The following is a 22,299-nucleotide window of genomic DNA, read 5'->3' on the forward strand; positions in this document are numbered from 1 at the left end:
GTAAGCTCTTTAAAAGTCATTAACGACATGAACACCACTCCGATAACCGGAGCACCACCATATCAATTGAATTAATCTTGTGAAGAACAAGTTCCCAATGGAACGGAAAGCCCTGTAGGGGTAACCCCATCAAAATATTCGATAAGGGAAAACTCCCCTCAGGAAGAGGATACAATAGGGACATTTAATGAGATTGCCCAATTGTTTTTTGATTCCCAACACGTTATAAGGCCATTTAATACAACGGAGGCAACTAATGAGATTGAACCCTTCTTTGTTGACTCCCAATATGTTGTAAGGCCAACTAGTACGAACTCAACCAATCCTCTTCTGCGAGAGTCTCACCCAAGCTCGAGCACTGAGAAAGAGCCTATCATGGAGTTAACCTCCGAAAACAAATTCAAAATTTACAATGAAAAAGATTATTGAAAAGGAGTCGGGTGATCAGTCACCCCTTGCAAATAACCAAATGAGGCATTCATTCCTTACACTTCAAAAGGCATTAATGCCTAATGTGTAATATGAAGTACTCCATTAACGGGAAAACCCTAATGAGCCTATCCATCCATATAGAAGACTGAGGGATTAGGAAACTGAGCGTGATTTTTTGTCCCAAAATCAAGGTTCAAGTGGAGCAGTTTAAAAGAAAAGTTCAACAAAAAATCAATGACTATTGTCAAAGAGATTTTGGATGCCAACCTGGGCCAAGGGAAATCAAAGGAAGACTGATATTAGAACCTCCCTGCCACTTGGAGGAGGGTAAGATGATCGAATTCTTAAATGGTCTTAAGGCGAATTGCTAAAAAAAAAGAGGGGCACATTTGATTCTTCTCCCTCATCCTCATCTTCCTTTGTCATGGTCTCAAAAAAATAAAAAAAATCCGCTAGGCTAAAAATCTGAAAGGAATCCTAAGTGTTGGAAAAAAAGGCTACCAAGTTGAATCCCCAAAAGGGACCCTAGAGAGAAAAAAAAATATCCACTGGGGTGAAAATTCGAAAGGAACCCTAAGCGTTGGAAAAAAGGCTACCGGGCTGAACACCTGAAATGGACCTCGGGGCGATGAAAAAGAAGTAGTTCTCCCCTTCCTTCTACTCTCCAAAGTCCCTTATCTCTAAACATCTTCTCTTCCTCCCCCTGAGTCAAAGTGGTGTTAAAATAAAATAAATAAGCATTAGCTCGACGAAACATTGTTAAGGACCTAGATCACCTTCAACTTCGAAAGGTGGGTGGTGGAGGAACGAAATAAGAAATCCAAAGAGATTTTGAACACCAAAAGATAGTATCCCGTATTTTCAAGACTTTGTTTCGCTCGAAACTCCAAAGAACACTCCTTGAATTGCAACACTAGAGCATATATTAGAAGATAAACAAATACTTGATGATTCCTCGTCCCTAAGATTCAAGCAAGGACCCGATACGCCCACATAGGGTCCACCAAAGGGGTCACAAGTGATTAAACTATAAGACCTACATTAAAAGAAAACCACCCCCCAACAGGGGTAGCAAGAAGAAAAAAAAGAAAAAAAAGGAATATTATAATAATAATAATAATAATAATAATAATAATAATAATAATAATAATAATAATAATAATAATAATAATAATAATAATAATAATAATAATAATAATAATAATAATAATAATAGTAGTAGTAATAATAATAATAATAATAATAATAATAATAATAATAATAATAATAATAATAATAATAGTAATAGTAATAATAATATAATAATACTATTAATAATAGTAGTAGTAGTAATAATAATAATAATAATAATAATAATAATAATAATAATAATAATAATAATAATAATAATAACTCCACGGTCGTATGAGTATAACTGTCGACTACATCATCCATTGCTGCATGACGTTAAACTGCTTAGAGGGCTCTATGGTTGCAGGAGTTTAAACTACTAACCAACCTTGTTTTTTGAAATATCTTCCCCTCTTCAAAATTTTCACTATATGTCACGTGTTCTCAAAAACTTTAATTTCTTTGTTAAAATCGTAACTTGTTCTATTTCAAATCTCCCCCTATCTTCAAAATTTCTAAAACGTCTTTTAAAACAAAGGAGCTTGGACACCCGTACATGATGAATACCGCATTTGCCGCAATTGTCGAGTTACTGCCTCGTCTCTCACTTCAGATTCGGTTAGACAAGTCTCTTCTTATAGAAAGCCTTTCCTATAGACAGCCTTAGGAAACCCTAAGGCAATAAAAGAAAATGACAGGTTTAAAAATTTTTGAACTACAAAACCCCTGAAGTTAAGTGGCATGGCTAGAAAATCCAACTCCAGTTTCAAGCTTGTGTAACTCATCGACATCTCATGTCGAAAACCCAAGGAGGAAAAATGTCGTAGGTGGGTGAGCACGATGAGCGTAATGACTTGGAGGGATAATTGGTGTGCCATCTGACCACGTGACCTTGGGAAGGAATCTTTGACTTTCATCTGCCCCTCGAAGGACAGAGAACGCCAGACTGTCTACTTCTTTGCCACTCACTTGTCCCTCGAAAGACAAAGAGTGCTAAAGAGGGGCAACTGTAGACACCCCATTTTAAATTTGGCAAATTACGTGGTTTCTTGAACCTTAAGATCACAATTAACCTAGTATACCCATTTTTTTCGATAAGTACGTGTAGGTTATGTGAGTATATCCTTCCCAACGGATTTTGACCCCTATAAACCCTCTTTTCATAGTCATTTGGAAAAAAGAACAGAGAGAGACCAAACCCTAGAAGAGAGCAGATAGAGATAAAATATCTGAAAGACCAGAACCCTAGGGAAGAGACCATATAGAGATCAGAAAAAAAAAAAAAAAAAACAGAGAGAGTTACACGAGAGAAGCGAAAACCTTAGAAACTGCTTCAGGAACCCGAGCCTCCTGAGAGAAAACCTAAGTTTAAGAAAACCTAGACGTAGGGCACAACCATCCTAAATCTATCCTTAGGGCACAACCACCCTTCTTCAACCAGAGACTTTCTGGAGAACATACGACTTAGGGAGACAAAAGAGGACCCATTCTGATACAGGCGAGCCTTATAAGGCTCGAGAGTCCCAAGTCATCTGGCGCGGTTCGGTATCGTTTCTTACTTTTTTATTATTTATTTTCTTCTTTTATTTCATTATAATTAGATTAGATTAGTTTTTATTATTTTTTATTTCTTTTTTCATATTTGAATCAATGGCACTGCCACTGATCTGAGAACAGATCCGCTCGTTTCTGGATGGATTTGGCCTTAGATCAGAATTCAATTTTCCCCACATTCTCTATCATCTATTTTTAAAATCAGTTTGTGCTGTTCAAATCTAAGGGATCTTCTTCTGAAGATCTCTTTGATTTTGCACTATAAACAAGGCTCAAGTCCTTGAAGCGTGAGGCCATCCACCAAGTTAGGACTACCCACCAGCTCGATATGGCAGACCAAATACCTCTTCAGGGATCCAGAAGGAGAAGAGCACCCAAGTCAGCCCGACGAAGGAACCACATCCCTCAGCCACCAGTCGAGGAAGAATTTCTCAAGCCTATTCCTCCGCTGCCGACCTTACGAAACTTCATCCAAGACGGAACTGGCCTTATTCCATCATCCGATCATGTGGACATCCCTGAGTCATCAATTGCTCGGGACTCGTTCAATACGAGTGACGACGCTAAAAGCATCCCCCAATGGTGAGAGGTGGGGCAAGACCTAAATACCCCTAGCACACATCCAATTCTGGTGACGGCGTAAAAAGCTGCCCGAAACATGCTAACTCTTCTTCCCCTTCCTCTTCAATTTCTTCCACAGGTGCAGTTCGACAATGCCCAGACTTCGACACTTTAAATAGATCGCAGTTCTTAGCGAAAGCGCTTAAGAAAGATGCAAGCCCAAGAGGCTGGATGCTTCACAGTTGTCGACGCTCTGGCAGCCCGAGTCGAGACCGAGCCATCTTCAAGCTCCTGTTCCAAAGAGGCCTCCCATATGGTGCATATCTTGGAATTACCATCTAGCACGGGGCAAATGAGCCTAAGATCAGGGATTAAGCTACACGCCATACCTCAAAAGCTCAAGGTCCTCAAGTTTCCTGATCCTTTACTTTTCCCTAAACCTTAACCTCAAACCTCCACATCCCTAATACAAATCCCTATTACTTCCCCATCAACCCAGACTGCACCGGCTGAACAACAAAGTTAGCAAGTGTCACAAACCAAAACTCAACAAAAACTTGCTTCTAAACCTACCCTACCACCTACACTAGTGACTGGATCAGGAATGCAGAAGACTAATGAGGATAAGGTGAAATATGATGTAATTGGGCATGTGAGAAAGCTTCCAACCCTTTTACTTATTTATGATGCCCTTCTGCTGTCTATAGACCTTCATATGGCCTTGGTTCAAGCTCTTTTTAACCCAGAGCTGCACGAGACTGAAGTGGAGCCTATTGAGGTTGACCCAGCCATCCTGAGTGGGTGCTTGGGAGGAAAATTTCACAATCACCCCCTCTTCGTGAATGGTGAGCTACACGCCTGCCCTATCAACCAGATCATGCTGGATGGAGGGTCAGCAGTCAACCTAATCCCAAGAAGGATCCTCACCCGATTGGGATTAGGATATGACGGCCTCACTCCTACCCACATTACCAAGCAAGGGTTCAACCAATCAAGAGAAAAGTAAAATGGGACAGTTCGTCTTCTCCTCAAGATCGGTGACCTCAACGATTACGCTCAGTTTCATGTAATCAACACCAATACATTTTACAATGTCCTCCTCGCCCGCCCTTAGCTTCACGATCAGAGGGTAGTTCCTTCCACGCTCCACCAATGCTTCTAATACAGCTAAGATGGGAGATAGCACATGGTCTATGCTGATAAGAGACCTTTCCCTGTAGCTGAGACTCACTATGATGATGCTAAGTACTATTTCACCTATCGCCGTCTGCAACCCTCTTTCGTGCGCTCGGTGCTCATCGCTGTCAGCAAGTTTCTCTTGCGTCCCACACCCATCGCTATTCAGAGGTTTCTCTTACGTCCCATGCTCATCGTCGTGTTCATCAGAAGGAACTATCGTCGCGCGCTTCACAAATAGCTATCGCCGCACACTTCACAAGAGGCTATCGCCGCCCTCAAAGGGGTGTTCTGCCTTTTTGTGTTGCCAAAGAAGATGCCTAGTGCCACCCATAGTTCACTGCTCCCCCTCCAGTCGTGAGCAGTAGTGTCTAGCACCATCCAAGGGTCGTGACACTGATGCTCCACGGTTGTGAATGGCGATGCCTAAATGCCGTCGGGGCTCCGTCTCTTCGTCGTTTCGCTCTTTCTCTTCATTCTCTTCTATTCTCACTTGATTGAGGGTAGACTCAGCCTAGCATTGCCATAATGGTTTGGCTGTTGAGCAGTATTGCTGTCGTGCTGGTCCTGAGTACCATGCCTGTCTTGCTGCCACACCAGATTAGAACAGTCATATCAACCTCGGTTTCGAGTAGTATTACCGTCGTGTCGGTTCTAAGTACCATGCCCGTCTTGCTACCACTTCGAGTTGGTCACTGGTCCAGCTATCATGCTAGTCTCATCCCCTTATTATGTTCCCTTCTCTGCCTTTATTCTACCTTTCCACTTCATCACCCACACTTATGAATGTGAATTGCCCTAAGATAAGGGTGGGTCCCTCGGCCCACTTGTCTTGCAAGTTAACCATGATAATTTTGTGAAGAACGCAAGGAGATTGGAGGTCAAGGGAGGTGATTTCGAACCAGCTGAAGCAGTTGGGGGTCTTTCCATCGTGATCTAGGAGGGCGCCTGTGCGAGTCAGCCCGAGTAAGTCACGGACCCAGGTGAGGTTGGTCCCCACCTCACATCCAAAATTCCTCTCTCACTAGTTAGACACTTGCCCTTGTTCATGAACAAAGTTCCCGAGAGAGCGGTCTCAGATCCCGGGTCTTCCAACCCAAGACATGTGTCACCGATCACTTATATATGGGGAGGCGAGATCGAGGCACCTAATTAGTAAACCTAGGCTGAAATTAGGGTTTTAACTCCGGATCAAGGCCCTGGTATAAAACAAGGACCTCCCTTGTGCCTCTCCTTCTTTTTAAAGCCGAAAAGAAATGAAGGATGGCATATCACGTAAACGTTGAAGGCAAGATGTGTGGCCCAATCATGAAGAAACGCCTGTGGCACTTGTGTTGAGGCATCAAAGCCGGGACAACAAAGCACCCTAGACGTATAAATCAAAGCACCGCACAAGCGAAACATCGCATAGTTAAAGGATGCGAAAGTATGAACAACATGCCCCGCGATGCCTCGCACAAGCGAAAGATCACGCTCGGTCCCGAGAGAATGCCAGAAGGGCGCACCGTTAAGATAGCACACCTGTTGCCGTCCAAACTCCGCTCAAGTGTGTGATCTTGCCCCACTCAAAGCATGAGCCCACTCCAATCGCCCGAGGTACACTATTGCACTACGGCACTCCGCGGACAAGCAAACCTTCTTCCTTGTCCCACCCACATGCATAGACCTTCCACGGTAAAAAAAAAAAAAAAAAAAAAAAAACAATGCAGGGTCTTACGAAAATCATCAATGACGCGTTCCCCAAAGATTGGGATGAAAACCCACAAGAGCATCCCAATCATCGAACAAAGGCAAGCAGCAATTGCCCCACGGGCACAGCTAGCATCCCATCGGCCGTTCCTTACCCCCACCGTCAGTTGGGGTAAGAATTGTACCGGCCTGGATAAAAATATAGATGGGAAGTAGCGATCGAGCACGCAAGAAAAAACGTAAGGAAAATGAGGAAAATTCACCGCAAAGGGGGATTTCATTTCACGAACAAAAAGGGTTACAACTTTGTTGTTACAATTTGTAATTACAATGTAAAATGTACATCCCTTCTGAAGTAAATCCGTCCCGAAGCTTCACCACTCCCTCACAACAGTGGCGTCCTCCAAGAGACGGTATCACTCTCTTCATCTAAGACTTGAAGAAGACCGTGAGCTCTACCTCCTCTTGCTCACCAGCTCATGAAGGTGAAGAGCCAGGCGCTGGTCAGTGGGGACAATACAAGCGTTATGCCTAGGCAGGGCGCCCCCACCAATGATAGCTGGCTCTCAGCTCCTTACACATCGCCACGGGCCTCACGCCATGGGTCCTGCACAAACAGAGGACCCGGGAAATACAAGCCCGCCCTCTGGCACGAACCCATCGTCGCCTCCACACTATTGAACGCCTTCGTCTGCACGCCTAACTCTCGAACACACCTCAAAAGTAGGTATTAGGCAGCTAGCCCCTGGAACGAACATGGCTCCTAAGCTATGTTTTCTCAAGAAAACAAAGTCTTCGTGCTACCTACACCACAAGGAGTATCAAGAAAGGAACTTTACCAGAACATGGGGAAAATTTTCCCTCACGCTCTTCTGCCTAGCCCCTTCATTATAAAGGCCATAGGCTCATCAAAGCTTGCTGCTTCCCGAGCACCACGCCGCCCAACCACCCGATCACCTGTCATCACAACGCTGTCTCAGTTGACCGCCATTTTTTAAACCCTCTCACTCTTCGCCTTCCAGGCGTTACGAAGTGTCACGGTTAAATCTAGCACCGCCTAAATGGCTAGCATGGCATCATCATCATTCAAACGGATCTTGCACCACGCTCCACCCCTCAGGTGGCCTTCTCTCTGTATCCTTGCATTGGACTGCTGACGCTTCGTTACCTTCCGCTATCGTTGCAAAGACACTCCACCCCGCCCCCCCCCCCCCCCCCCCCGGGGGCCTTCCACTTCACCCCCCCATGGGTGCCTTCCACTTCACCCCCTGCCGGTGCCTTCCAACCCCCCCCCCGGGTTCCTTCCACTTCACCCCCCCCCCCCCGCCCCCACGGGTGCCTTCCACTCCACCCCCCCGAGGGTGCCTTCCACTCCACCCCCCGCGGGTGCCTTCCACTCCCCCCCTGCAGGTGCCTCCCAATTAACCCCCCATGCATGCCTTCCACTCCCCCCTGCAGGTGCCTCCCAATTAACCCCCCATGCGTTCCTTCCACTCCACCCCCTGTGGGTGCCTTCCACCTCACCCCCCGCTGGTGTAGTCCACTTCATCCCCCGCTGGTGCCTTTAACACTCCATCACTTTGTGGGTGCCATCAGCAACACACTTCCCGTAGACACTACCATCATCAACCCTGCGCGAGAACACCTTGCTGGGGTCGCAACAAAGCCACCCTCTTCGGCGCAACACCCCATCCTGCATGGCCACACCTCGCCTCGACCACCTGCTGCTACATCAACCCAATGCTGAGCGACACCAATCAGGCTCCATTATCAAGGATCAATATACTAGTGACCCCTCCTCTCCTATTAAGAAGCTAGGAGTGATGGAAACCATCGCAAGTAAAAGAAAAAGACTTCAAGAAGATGCTAACAAGGCTATGGGTAAAATCGCCGAAAACAAAAAAAACGGGGCATGTGAAAACCCGTACGGGCACCATCAATAAAAATGATAGGCGGGCATGGCCATGTAGCCATGAGTAAAAGAGCGTTGAGAAAAATCTAAGCATGGAAAAAACCCACAAGGGTGCCATGAGTAAAAGCGGAAGCCAAAGGGTGGGCGTGACCCGGTAAAAATGCCCCACTACAAGGATTTGGCGAAAACCACTCTCCTGGTGTCATTTCCATTTTGATTCAAGCGAAAAACTGCAAGGGTGCTTGAATCAACTCCAAAAATCTCTGGCCCCAGTGAAATAAAAAATCTCCGCCCTAGTGCCATAAAAACTCTCTGACCCTAGTGCCATCCAAAAATCTCCGGCCTCAGTGCCATAAAAAAATCGCCGACCACAATGCCTTCAAAATCTCTAGCCCCGGCCCCAGTGCCGTCAAAAAATCCTCGGCCATAGTGCCTTCAAAATATTCTGCCCCAGCGCCTTCAAAAATCTCCGGCCTCAGTGCCATCCAAAAATTTCCAGCCCCAGTGCCTTCAAAATCTCCAGCCCCAGTGCTTTTAAAAAATCCCCGGCCCCAGTTCCTTCAAAATCTCTAGCCCCAGAGCCGTTCAAAAATCCCAAGCCCCCCAGTGCCATCAAAATCTTTGGCCCCATTGCTGTCCAAAAATCACCGGCCCTAGTGCCTTAAAAACTTTCTGTCCCCAGTGCCTTCAAAAATCTCCGGCCTTAGTGCCTTCAAAGATCTCAGACCCTAGGGCCTTCCAATATTCTCAGGCCCCAGTGCCGCATCCAATCCAGGGCCTAACTGCCGTAAAAAAATGCCAACTTTCTCTTCTCAAAAAAATTCCAGCATTTAGGATGAAGTCTCCTAAAATGAGACCGCCTCAGAGGCCCCCTCCCTATCACGTCCTAGTAATTAGGGAAATCCCCAACTGAACTAGTAGGATGTGGTCCGAAGAGGTACCCTGCATGCCCCTTCTTTTCTTCTCAAAACAAACTCCAGCATTCAGGGTGAAATCTCCTAAAATGAGACCGCCTTAGAGGCCCCCACCCTATCACATCCGGGTAATTCAGGAGATCCCTAACTTGACCAGTAGGATGTGGACCGAAGAGGTACCCTGCTTGCCCCTTCTTCTCCTCTCAAAACAAGCTGCAGCATCTAGGGTGAAGTCTCTTAAATGAGACTGCCTTAGAAGCCCCCTCTCTATCACGTTCGAGTAATTCGGGAGATCCCCAACTGCACTGGTAGGATGTGGACTGAAGAGGTACCCTGCTTGCTCACCACAACTTGACGTTTCTGTTTGGATAGGGATAAATCCTGTTAAAAGGCCCCCGCCAAATGGAACACCAAGACTTCCCCAGCTAAGATGGGATAAAGCCCACAAAAAGGGCCCCCTGGGATACTAGAAGTTCTTGTTGAACCAAAAGTCGTAATCCCACCAAAGGCAGACATCAACAAGATCTCCCAGACAACAGATTCTGACAAAACCTACAGAATGCCCCTCAATAAGGCACCGGACCACTAGAAGCCACTTTGGTCACCCCCTGGGCAAGGGAAGAGCTCAGCAAAGTCTACCCCTCAAGGACTGTGCTGATGCTGAGGGTCAAGAAAAAAAAATATTTGAGAGACAATAAACACATATTAGCAAGGAATTGCCAGAGGTGATACGACGTTAAAGTTTTCTGAATGTTTAACTTCTCACTTCTCTCGAAGCTTAACATCCGTCAGGGCAAGTTATTATACGTCATTTTAGACGTTTTTTCGAAACTCACACAAATAAGGAGAGAGCTGGCGATAGCTTGGTCCTGCGGGTTCACCAGACACTTGCATACGAATGTCAAAAAATAAAGCCTGGGTCCGGGTGACTTGGGTGTGGTGCCATCACACCAAAGAAGGACCCTTCAACTGTAGCCCTATGCTAGTGGCTATAGAATTGTACCATACCACTGCCATGCACTCAGAACATCGAAAAAGTCCCATGGACCAAATTTAGCCTCAGTCGGACCTCCCCAAAGGGGTATGCGACCTCGTAACTAGCAGGTTTAACACTAGCACTGTGCGGCTTCACCAAACCAATCCCCAGAAATGGGGACTGCAACAATGTCTTCTGACAATAGCTTCCCTAGCCCATAGTGCCTTCTTCTAAAAATGGAGAGAGCTCAAAAGTTAATATGTTCTAGATCACGCCAGCCTCGTCATTTTGATCAATGGCACACATTGTGGCTTGACCAAGAACCACACTACTCCGAGGAAGAAGGTGCTTGCAGAACCAAAGGCAGAACTAGTGTTTAAAAGGGAAGAAGAGTCGAATTTTGTGAAGCATAGCTCGACATCCAGACCGTAGATCATCGTAAGAGTGAGAACAACTCTTGTATTCAATCCAAGGTCCGATGAATGCAAGTTCCCAGGTCACTAGAGAAGTAAATCATGTCGGTTACCAGAATCCCTTTTTCCAATAACCTTCCAAATTAGGAAAATGCACAAACCAAGACCAAATTAGCTCAATCTTGGCACAATACGACTGCGACGACCTCCTCTTTGACTTGCAAATAGACCCAAGAGCCAGAACAATGCAGCTCGAAGAAGCATTGGCAAACAAAGTTCACAAATCTGACCGAACTTTCATCCCGACGAGAAAGGCCACCATAGCACGATTTAAGGGCATCAAAATGCTCACAATCGAGAGGACATTGAAGATATGCTATTGAAAAAACTGAACCGTTGCCACAAGTTGCAGATCGAGCTTCCAAGGTCTCGCCATAGTGGAGCAACCTGCATGCAGGGAAGGTTTCATCATTCGGGCAAAAGATCTCAAGGACATTTTGGTCATTGACACCAAATTTCAGGATTTATTTTTAATTTCTTAAACTGTAATTAAGCTTGGATTTTGAGCATTCACTCCTGTTTAGTGAATCCTCTATATATGCAAGGTTAACCCACTTGTACGAGGGCCCCTCGAAGACTCTCTTTGAAGTTTCAATACACTTAAAGGCTGGTTAGATTACTCTTACCTCATTAGCTTGTTTCTCCTTGTGAGTTCCTAATCCCCACGGGAGAGGAGAGAGGGAGAGAGAAATATTTGAGAGAGAAGATACCCCTAAGTGCACAGTCCAGCAGACATCCCTACCGCGTAGGTCACCTTCCCTCTCTCATGAGCTGAGTCACCCCTTCTCTCTCTCTTTCTCTCTTTATCTTTCTCTCTCTCTCTCTCTCTCTCTCTCTCTCTCTCACCTTCACGTGCGAACCTATCCACGCGACAGTTCGAGTCCACCTGCAAGCCCACGGACATGAGTAAATCCACTGGCCTTGACCCCAGGTTTCCTCACGTCCCCTCTAGTGCCCAGCCAATCCCCTCAGGAGGACAACCAAGGAGGACGGACACTCGAATCCCATTCCAATAATTTAGAGAGAGGAGAGAGAGGTTAAGAGCTTAAAGAGGGCCCCCATCCAAACCATGCTATCAAGCAGCCTGAGGGCTTCATAATTGCTCTAAGAGGGCTATCCGACCGTGCGTGTCCCTGAACCCCCCAAGAGGCGTAAAGAGCGCCCGCTCTCTCGTCACAAAATCTCTCTCACTGTCCGTACCTATCTGTAAGAAGGAATGCCTGCGCAAAACTCACGCGTCCAACCTCCGCAGTTATTTGAGAGAGGTTTTTTGCCTCCTGACTCTACGGAAACCAGGACCCCATCGACATCACATGGGTGTCATTGTGAGACACCGAGGAATTGAAATAGACCCTACGAAGATTTGTGTCATCGAAGAGATGCCCCCACCAAGGAATCTGTGAGAGTTGAAATCTCTCCAAGGTCATTTGGCGTACATTTGAAGGTACGTATTCAACCTCTCGGGGCGTTGAAAGACATCATCTTTGAATGGGATGAGCCTTGCCATAATGCTTTTCAAGATATTAAGGATTATCTATTGAATCCACCAGTTCTCACGGCTCCTATTCCTGATAAGCCACTCATCTTATATGTAACAGCTTTAGAAGGATAATTGGGTGCCCCCTTGCAGAACACAATGATGAAGCGAAGGAAGTAGAGTTGTACTACTTAAGCACACCATGATGCCAACCAAGTATAATTACTCCCCCATTGAAAATATGTGCTTGACACTAGTATTCGCAGCCCAAAAGTTGTGGCACTATCTTTTGACGCACCCAGTGCAACTGATATCTCAGGAGGACCCGATCAAATACCTTATGACAAGGCTAGTCCTCTCGCAACGTCTAGTTAAGTGGCTGCTACTCCTTATAGAGTTTGAAATTACTTACATATCGCAAAAAGCTATCAAAGGACAGACTTTAGCTGATTTCTTGGTTGTTCATCCCCTGCCTGAAGGGTACCCTTTCAATGAAGATCTGCCTGATGAAAAAGTCATGTGCACAAACAAGTTTGCCCCATGGCAAATGTTCTTTGGTGGTGCTTCCTAGCAAAATGTGCTGGAGTAGGCGTGCTATTCGTCACACCAGAACTGAAATAAAGGTTTCTCAACATTTTCAATGATTTTCAATTGATTGTTCTACAGTTGAAAGGGATATATGAGGTACGCAACGATGAACTCAAGACATACTATAATACCATGAGGTATTTCCTCGGGAAGATGCACGAGGTCACTTCGACTCATATTCCTTGAGGATCAAAAGTTCAGGCCAATGCATTAGCTAAGCTTGGGGCTGCCATGACCATCGAGCCTAGGGTTCCACCTTATGTTCTTATACAAGAATGGCGATCCATTCCCATGATGGAAGGAGCAGATCCCAACGATGAGGAGGATTTATGGGTAGAGTTTCTCCTGCAGCCTCAAGGGGCTATGGGAAAACTAATAGAAGAACCAACCAAAGGCTGATATTGTTGCCATAGTGGGAGCACCTCAATCAGATTGACGTCAGCCTTTCTTGGAATACTTGATCCATGGCCGCCTTCTTGAAACTAAGAAGGATAGAGTAGCTCTTCAAAGGTAAGCCACAAGGTTCACTCCTCTTAATGACCAATTGTACATGAGGTTATCTAACAGAATGTTGTTATGGTGCCTCTCTATGAAGAGAGACAAACGACGTTAAAAGATGTGCATGATGGGGTACGCGACATGCAACGGTCCGAGCCTAAATTATACCACCAACTACATCGGATGGGGTATTTCTACAATGGCAAAGGATGCATTCAATTATGTAAAAAAATGTTAGAAATGTCAAGTACATGCAGACTATATTCACCAATCATCAGAGCCATTGTATCTGACTCTTATGACTTGACCTTTTTCTCAATGGGGAATGGGTATTGTGGGACCCATTACCCTGGCCTCGAAAAGTAGCCTCCTCTATATATTGGAAGCTAATGACTATTTCTCTAAGTGGGCATAAGCTACCCCTCGTCAGAGAGTAACTGATAAAACATTGGCTGACTTTGTTCGCCACCACATTATGTATCGATTAAGGGTATCAGATAAAATTATATCAGACAATAGATCTCCATTATAGAACAATCAAATTTATCAATTGACTGGTCAATTCAATAATAATTGGAGGAACTCATCTATGTACGACCCAATGACTAATGGATGAGTTGAGGCCTTTAATAAGAGCCTTTGGAAGATATTGAAGAAGATTGTGAAGAAGAGTTAATGTGCCAATCACGGTGACTTCCTGAGGCGCTTTGGGCGTATTAGATGACATGGAAAAACACCACCTTGCAACCCCATATTTGTTAGTTTATGGGGCGAAAGAAGTCTTACCGCTGGAAGTTCAAATGCGCTCTTGAAGAGTAGCGATCCATTATGGGCTAACCGATGATGAACGAGTCAAACTCTGACACAACGAGTTGAACACCCTTGACGAATGCGACTCGTGGCTTAAGAAAAGGTAGAAGTCAACAAAGCAAGGATAAGACGAGCCTTCGACAAGAAGATAAGGTTACAATCATTTAAACCATGTGATTTGGTTTTGGCCATAAAATGCCTTATTGGGGCACCTCAATCTAAATTTCAGCCCAAGTGGGATGGACCTTATTTCGTTAAAAAGGCCTACTCCACCGGGGCAGGCCATCTCTGCACCTAAACAGGAAAAGATGCCATGCCTCCGATCACTGGGAGGTATAAGAAGAAAAATTATCCTTTAAGGGTAATATAGTCTGTGATGTACTACTCTAATCTTCCTATCACATAGTCTGAGCTGCAATGCTTTAAACTATTTAGCACACCATGAGTCTTTTTGCCACCCGTCAAGGCCACGCATTAATCTTGTAGAATATCTGCCATATGACGATCTACATCTCCTGACTATAAATTGATATTCCTGTTACGTGACTATAACCTAATTACGGTCTATTGGTATGACCTTAAACTACCATTTATATAGTCCTGACACATGAATTTAAAGGCTTCACCTATAGTCCATGATATATGACTCTAAACTATTCATCAGTTCGAGATGCATGACTTTAAAAGTCCTATCAACAGGTCCACAATGTATGACTTAAAAATTCTCCATGTAGTCCTTCCTGTATGACTGTAAACTACAGCACTCTCTCGAAGTCTTAAGACTCTGAGCATTGCATCACCCATACTCTCGAGTGAGAGTTAGGAAGGTCTTTCACAAAAGTCCTCCCGAATGACTCCAAACTATGATGTCCTTTTCAAAAACAAATCTAAAGGCTAGGAGTACCAGGCTGCCCGTACCCCTTTATGATGGATACAGGAAGCTTGGGTACGCCTTTTCAAGGCACATGTTCGAAGGATGCATGGATGAGTGCTGATTAACATGATGCTGTGAAAATTCCTTTGAAATCTTGGAGCGTCAGATATGGCTACCAAAGTTGGAAATTAAAAGTAAAAGGGAGAAGCCTCATAAAAGAAACAGTTCCATCTACATCAACCAAGGGACCATATAGTTCAAAAAATAGAGAAGGACATTTTTTAAAAAAAGAGCCATAAGAAGTTCAGAGAGCCTTGAATCACAGCCTGTGAGTCTTCTCTTCTACTCGCTTCTCGGTCGCCTCCATATGAGCCCTCACCAGTGCAAGACCCTCGTGAGCTGCGAGGGCTGCCGTCGTAACTGAATCCACCCAGTGTAGTGCGATTTCAAGCTCGTAGAAGGCAAGGTCCACCTTCTTAGAGAGGTGGAAAGGGCTAACACCCTCTTGATTTCCCTCTTCTGTGTAGCTAAGATAGTTTCAGTACTTTCAATGAAGTTCAGAATCACGTCCTTACGACCATTATCTCGAGAATGTTGCTCACGAAGATCCTCCACTAAATCCTGAACAATCTTCAAATCTTGCCCAGCTTTCACTGCCACCTTTTCAAGCTCGGCAACAACCTCCTCTCATTCGGTTATTGGAAGAGGAAATATATGAGCAATTCCTTCCTGATCGGATGCTATGTCATTGGCATCCTGGATGATCTGGTTGACTAGTCTCCACTACTTATCCTCATCATCTGCCTCATTGCCCCAACACAGGATATCATTGGAGAGATTGCTAATAAGGTACCCTGAAGGTCGGGCAGGGAGTTGTCACCAATAGCCTTGAATATCTCTCTTACCATGATGATACTCATTCGTCTCTGAAATGCACTCACCAGAGAAGGGTCTTTTAGCAAAGATTCTATGAGACCTTCGGGCACATTAGAGATTGCAATCAAATCCCCCATAGGGTCAGCCCCCGGCATCTCAGGAATTTCAGTTGCACTTGACGTTGTGAGGACTTCAGCCTTGGCCTCTCCAGACTCACTTCCCTTGAGGGGGGATGTAAGAGTAGAAGTGTCACACCTCAAGAATTTACAATACTGATATTCCTGAGATGTGGCAGTCAAAACATATATACATCTCTTGATATGACAAATTTACAGTGGCGAATTCTTACAAAGTAACAAATGAAAGCTTAGGCACAATTACAATATCTTCCAAAGTTTCCCTTGACGAGTACACAAAATGAATCCGCAGTTATTCTTAAAAAATGATTACCATAGTTTGATGAGTTTGGCTACTCAGTAAGTGATCATCATAATCCTAAAAATAATCATGATTGAAAAATATCAATATTTTCCAAAATGAGATCTATTAACAGAAATGCATCAACAGTTTCACTTTCAATATATGCATAATTAAGTATAATCCGAGTAATTAAAATGCTTATAACACTTTTAACGGCAGTGTATAATTCAAAGGATTTCACAAAATACTCTATTGGCATCCCAAGTAGGTCACCTATATACCCCATCAGCGTCCTGATGGGTCCACTTAATCCCTATCGGAGTCCCAGATAGGTCCACTTAATCCCTGCAGGTCCACTTATACCTCACCGGCGTACCGGATGAGTCCACTTAATCCCTACCGGCGTCCCAGATAGGTCCACTTATACTTCACCGGCGAACCGGATGAGTCCACTTGCATACTTAAATTATTTCTAAATCTCTTTAAACATTCAAAAGCAGCAATATCATGTACTCAACATATCACTGAAATCATTAATATGAATTTCACTTAAACAATTAATAACAGTCACTCTCTATAACATTTCAAAAATAACCAATCAGATATTTTGGGCTCAAATTTAGAAGGTAGCAGTTTGTAAAGGCATTCTAACATAATTGCCAATTTAATATGTATAGAAAAACTCTTATAGAAATTCAAGAATATGGAATTATCACAATTTATGGGATATCAATCCACAAATAAACATTTCACAACAATACTATGATCAATTGCAAAAATGTCAATTTTTAAATAATAAGGCAGTCATTTGAACATGAATTTTACAATGTCTAAATATTCAAAACAGTAGAAAGAAATATCACAATTTTACTAAAAGCAGAAATATCACATTTATTTCTAACAATAGACAAGAAAAATAAATAAATTTATTTTTCATAATTTACAGCATTCAAAATTTCTAACATAGATAAAATATCACAATTTTTATTAAAAAGATTATTTTTCAAGATAAAGAGGTCACGTGCGCATAAAATTTATCGCTCCTAGAATTCATGATAATAAGCAGAAATAATTATTTCATTTCATTTTTAAAAAGAATGGATTATTTTTCGAGACAATGAGGTCACTTACACACAAAACTTATAAAATAAAGATCCTGGACGAAAATATCACTATTTATTAAAAACAAACTATTTTTCAGGAAGATGATGTCACTTACTCACAAATATTTGAGAGGGAGCTTCCGATAAAAATTCGGCTCGAGAGAGGAGTTCACTGTGTTTCGACCAGAGAGAAAAATCTCATAAGTTTTCTAAGGTAGGAGTCTTCACCTCTCTAAATTTAAATTCTACTAACATATTATTTTATTCTTTTATTACGTTACAGGTGTGAGCGTTAGTTTACACTTTAAACACCTAAAGCTTTTATTACGCTACAGGTGTGAGCGTTAGTTTACGCTTTAAACACCTAAAGCCCACGTCCTTTAGTGGATGTGGCAAGAGCAAGGAAACACAAAGCTTTTAAAACAAAATTTTTTAAAAGTAACAATGGTCCCTAAGGACCATCATGTTCAAACGAATTGTCATGTATTAATAGTTTTTTTTTTTTTTTTTTGAAAGTTTAGGATTGTTACAAGAAGCCTCAACACATACTGCGACTGCAATAATGTCATCCCTCTGAGCTTCCCTTGGTACTTCGGAATCAAGCGGGGCTTGAGCAATAATAAGTGCCCCATCGGTGGTTTGAGTGAAGGTAGGTCCTGCAATTACATGAAGGAAAAATAAATGTAAAGTCGAACTAAGAAACCATTTTCAAAGAAAAAGAGAGAGAGAAGAAAGGACTTTAAAAACCTAAGAACGTAGTCCTGTCGACCACAACTAGTGGGGGTGGAAGCCTAGAATCAAGAGGATCAACATAAGAGAACTCACCCCCAATTAACTTGTGAAGCACTATCTCCATCCCCGCATCCACGTCAGCTTGATTAAGGGTTGAGTTTACAGCCCTTCGGCCAAGGTAGCAACAACTGTTGAAGAGTCAACTGTAGGAGGATCGTTGTCCACAACACAGGCCTTCCTTTTGGCTTTCCCCATCTCATCCACCGTAGGCTTAGCTTATGAAGTGAGACCTTTTGCCTTGTTGAGATCTGAAGAAGAGTCCTCGCTGTGTCTTGGGGAGGCAGAAAGGCCCTTTAAGGACTCAATGATTCCCTCATCTCGGTTTGAAGTAACGGATGTCTCCATCATCTAAACAACAGAATGGGAATCCTCTATATGAACCCCTGAGGTTTGATCAGGAGATTTTGAGGAAGTAATAGAATTTATCTAAATGACCGTTGTCTTCATCAACTTCCTGGAGCTCGTCTTCTGCCTAAGCATGGCCCTAAAAGAAGCCACCTTAGCCACAGAGCTTTGCATGATCTTGCTAAGAACGATTAAGGCTAAAGGGGTTGGCAATATGAGAGCCATAGATGCTTCAGTAGCTTCTTCATGAGGGCCTAAGCTCTTTGCCTTCGTGGAAGACCGCTTCAAAGGTGACACTAGGGGAATAGAGTCAGTCGACTTCCTCTTCCCCTGGGAATCTATGACAAAGGTCTGCAGTGCCTCTTACAACATTTCTTCTGTTACAAAGGCCCTCTCGGCCAATGGAATAAGCTCTCAGGCCACCTCATGACCTTGGTTTTCAATTGTTGGGCTTGTGTCACGAAGTCCACTTGATTCTTTAGAACGAGACTATGAAGGAGACTGCCCCTTCCTTGTTCTCATGTCAACCAAGCTTCTTATAACAAAAGAAGGGCGTTGGCCCTCCTTCTTTTGATCAGATGAAGACTTGCTTGATGAGGCAGTTTGGCCCTTGCGTGACTTCTCACTCTTGGGATCGATGACTAAAGTTGGGACTTGGAAATGCATTATATTTATAAGATCCTGAGTACGACGATCTCGAGAGTGCCGCTGGGTCTTCAACTTGAGGGCTAATAAATCGGCGAGGTGACGATAAAATGAAACTCGATACTCTACTATCACCCTTTCTGGAACAATCTCACCTTCTGGATGATCGACACTCACAGCATTCTAGCCCTTGGGAAAATGAAAAATGACTGAAACCCTATCAAACTTTGACTTAAAATGGGTGCGCGAGGTTCCCTCTTACCATAATTCGGGCATAACTTTAATAGGCCTGCATAAATGGTCCGAGTGGTAATCATTATACCAAGAGCAATAACTATGGGTCATAAAGTGTAAGGGCCCCAATTCGATTAAATCGGACCACGTGTGATAGTGGAGAGAGAGAAGGAATTCGAGAAAAATGGAAGCGCACGCCTGGTGCTAAGGGCAAGGATAAACGCCATCTTGGTGACATGGCCTAGTGCCGTCCATGTAGCAAAAGCTAATGCCTTGCAGAAAGTGAAGAATTGGTAATTCTGCGTGCGAACAAGGAGTATCACCTCACGTAAGAATCACCGCGAGCGTATCGCCGTCTGACGCATTGCCGAGAGCATATCAGCCGTGGGCGTATTGCCGACTGAAAACATAGTGTTGACTGAGTAAGAGGAAAATGTAGCACCAGTTGAGTAAGAGGAAAACATAATGCCAGCTCAATAAGAGAAAAACGTAGCGCCGACTGAGTAAGAGGAAAACGTAGCGCCGGCTGAGTAAGAGGAAAACATAGCACCGGCAGAGTAAGTGGAAAATGTAGCGCCGACTGAGTAAGAGGAAAACGTGGTGCTGGCTGAGTAAGAGGAAAATGTGGCCCCGGCTGAGTAAGAGGAAACCACAGTGCCGACTGTGTAAGAGAGCCCATTGGTGTTTGTGAATCCAAGGCCTAGCGTCAGCTATGGCCCAGCGCCGACTGGAAAAGGGGAGCAAGAAAGAGCAGCACTGGGAGTGTCTTGGTCAAACGTACATGTCAGAGTTGCTCCGTACGTGTCAAAGCAATGAGCGATTATGTCAGCCAAAGTGAATCACTCCAACATTGAGCACTTAAGCCCTTTGACAACTAGTTCTCTTCATTCTACTCCCTCTCTCCCCCTAAGGAGTTCACTGCCTCCCCTTGAAGATAACCAGCTAGTGGAGTTTAAGGAAAACCCGTGGAGGCCGTGAGTGAGGATTTGGGATATCGTGAGAAGTCAAGGTAAGTGGATTTAGTTTTTATGCATCCATAGTTTATGTAAAGAAAAAATGTTTAGAAAGGGTAAGATGAAAAAAATGAAAATGTGAAGAATGAATGGGTTAACATGAGGTTGAAATTTCAGTTTTTGTGCTTCTAAATGCCATGACTGTTTTTACCACATATATGATCTTTTTATTTAAAGAAACTCTTGAAATTGCTCACTGTGAGACCCTTTATCATGAACAAGGTTCCAAGCCCAAAGTGTAGCTTGGCTAGGAATTATTAAGTTTTCTTTAAAAGCATTTTAACTTGAGCATATGAATTTCCAGAACTGTGACTGTTTTTGCATCAACATGTTTGATGGTCAAATGGCGTCCAAATGGGACCAAACCTGTCTCGAATGAAAGGCATGTATGTCTACTTTAAGTATAATTTTAAGTCATGAGGAAATTTCGCCTGAAAGAAAAGATATGGCGTAAAATGTCAAGGCATGACACTACTCACAGTCGCTGCTAATTCTAGCAGTTGTGGCCCTTCTTGGGCAATGCTTTTGGTCTAGCAAACAGTGTCCAAAAACCGTAAAACTTCCACCGTTGGAAAGATTTATGAATTTACTAAAAACTTCATGTTTTGATGTTTTTGAAATTTCGCACAGATTTTGAATTATGTCGTGAGTATGTCGCTGTGCACTGTTGCAGGGAAGATTTCCATCAACTAATGTCACCTTGTACTGAGCTATTGACCCATCAAATGGCCCCCAAATTCTTTCAAATTACTATATTTCTAAAAGTCTATCTATTAGCTCAAAGTTTCATGTTTAAGGCATCTTTAAACTCCCCTTAAATCGGGAGCTACACCCTCACAAGAGGGGCATGTCACTATTAATTGTCACTACAAAATGATCATGCGGTTCTAAGTTATCTTGATATATGATAAATGTGAATGCCATATGATAAATTCCATGAGAATTTCATAAAGATATGTGAATGATGCCGTGCAAACTGCACTTTGTGAGAAAGAGGGGCCACTAGTGCGATAGTGATGAAATGAATTCATGATGAATGTCAAATGCCACTAAGAGGGCTTATGTGGAAATGCCTTGTGAAAGCCTATGAAATGGATGTATTTTACTTAATTCTATGGTGTTATGACGTTATGATGAAATATGACTCATCTATATGAAACATTGATTTATGAGAATGTGATTCATCCATTATGAGGCATTTTATTGGCCACTACACAGTGGGACACTCACTGGTAGTGGATATTGTTATGATACTTTGATGAATTGGTTACTACGTGGTGGGACACCGGTAGTGGATATTGTTGCGATATTATGCTTAATGACCAATGCTTATGTTTATATTGCCTATGTGGTGGGACACTCACCAATAGTGGATACTGTTCTGATATGGCCTGCTACGCGTGTTTGAATATATTTTCAACACCTTGGTCGTTGGTAGGAAGCAGGTCAATAAAGCCTACAAAATAGGGGAAATTCTCGACAATCTCAGAATGGCCCCAGAATTGGTCAAGATCTTTAGCAGCACTTCAAAAGACCATCTGCCAAGTTTCATCGCAATCAGACATGTTTAAAGTAGTGAACACAAAGTAACATTTTCAGCGAAATCGGTCTCTAGCACCCTGAAACGGACCCATACGTTGACACGTCAAACAGCTATGGGATCACCTCCATTAGATAGGAACGGTCGAAAACCCTTATGGGTCAAATTTTGGCTTAATCGGGCACTCCAAGATAAAGTTATGGGTAAAATTCTGAAAAGATGTAGGCCACACACTATTCCCGTGTGGCCTCACTCCATCAAAACATCATTGAAGGTGGCTGTTGTTA

Source organism: Amborella trichopoda, chromosome 4 (assembly GCF_054954075.1).
Source record: "Amborella trichopoda isolate Santa Cruz 75 chromosome 4, AtrichopodaSantaCruz75HAP2 v2.0, whole genome shotgun sequence".
Classification (NCBI taxonomy): domain Eukaryota; kingdom Viridiplantae; phylum Streptophyta; class Magnoliopsida; order Amborellales; family Amborellaceae; genus Amborella; species Amborella trichopoda.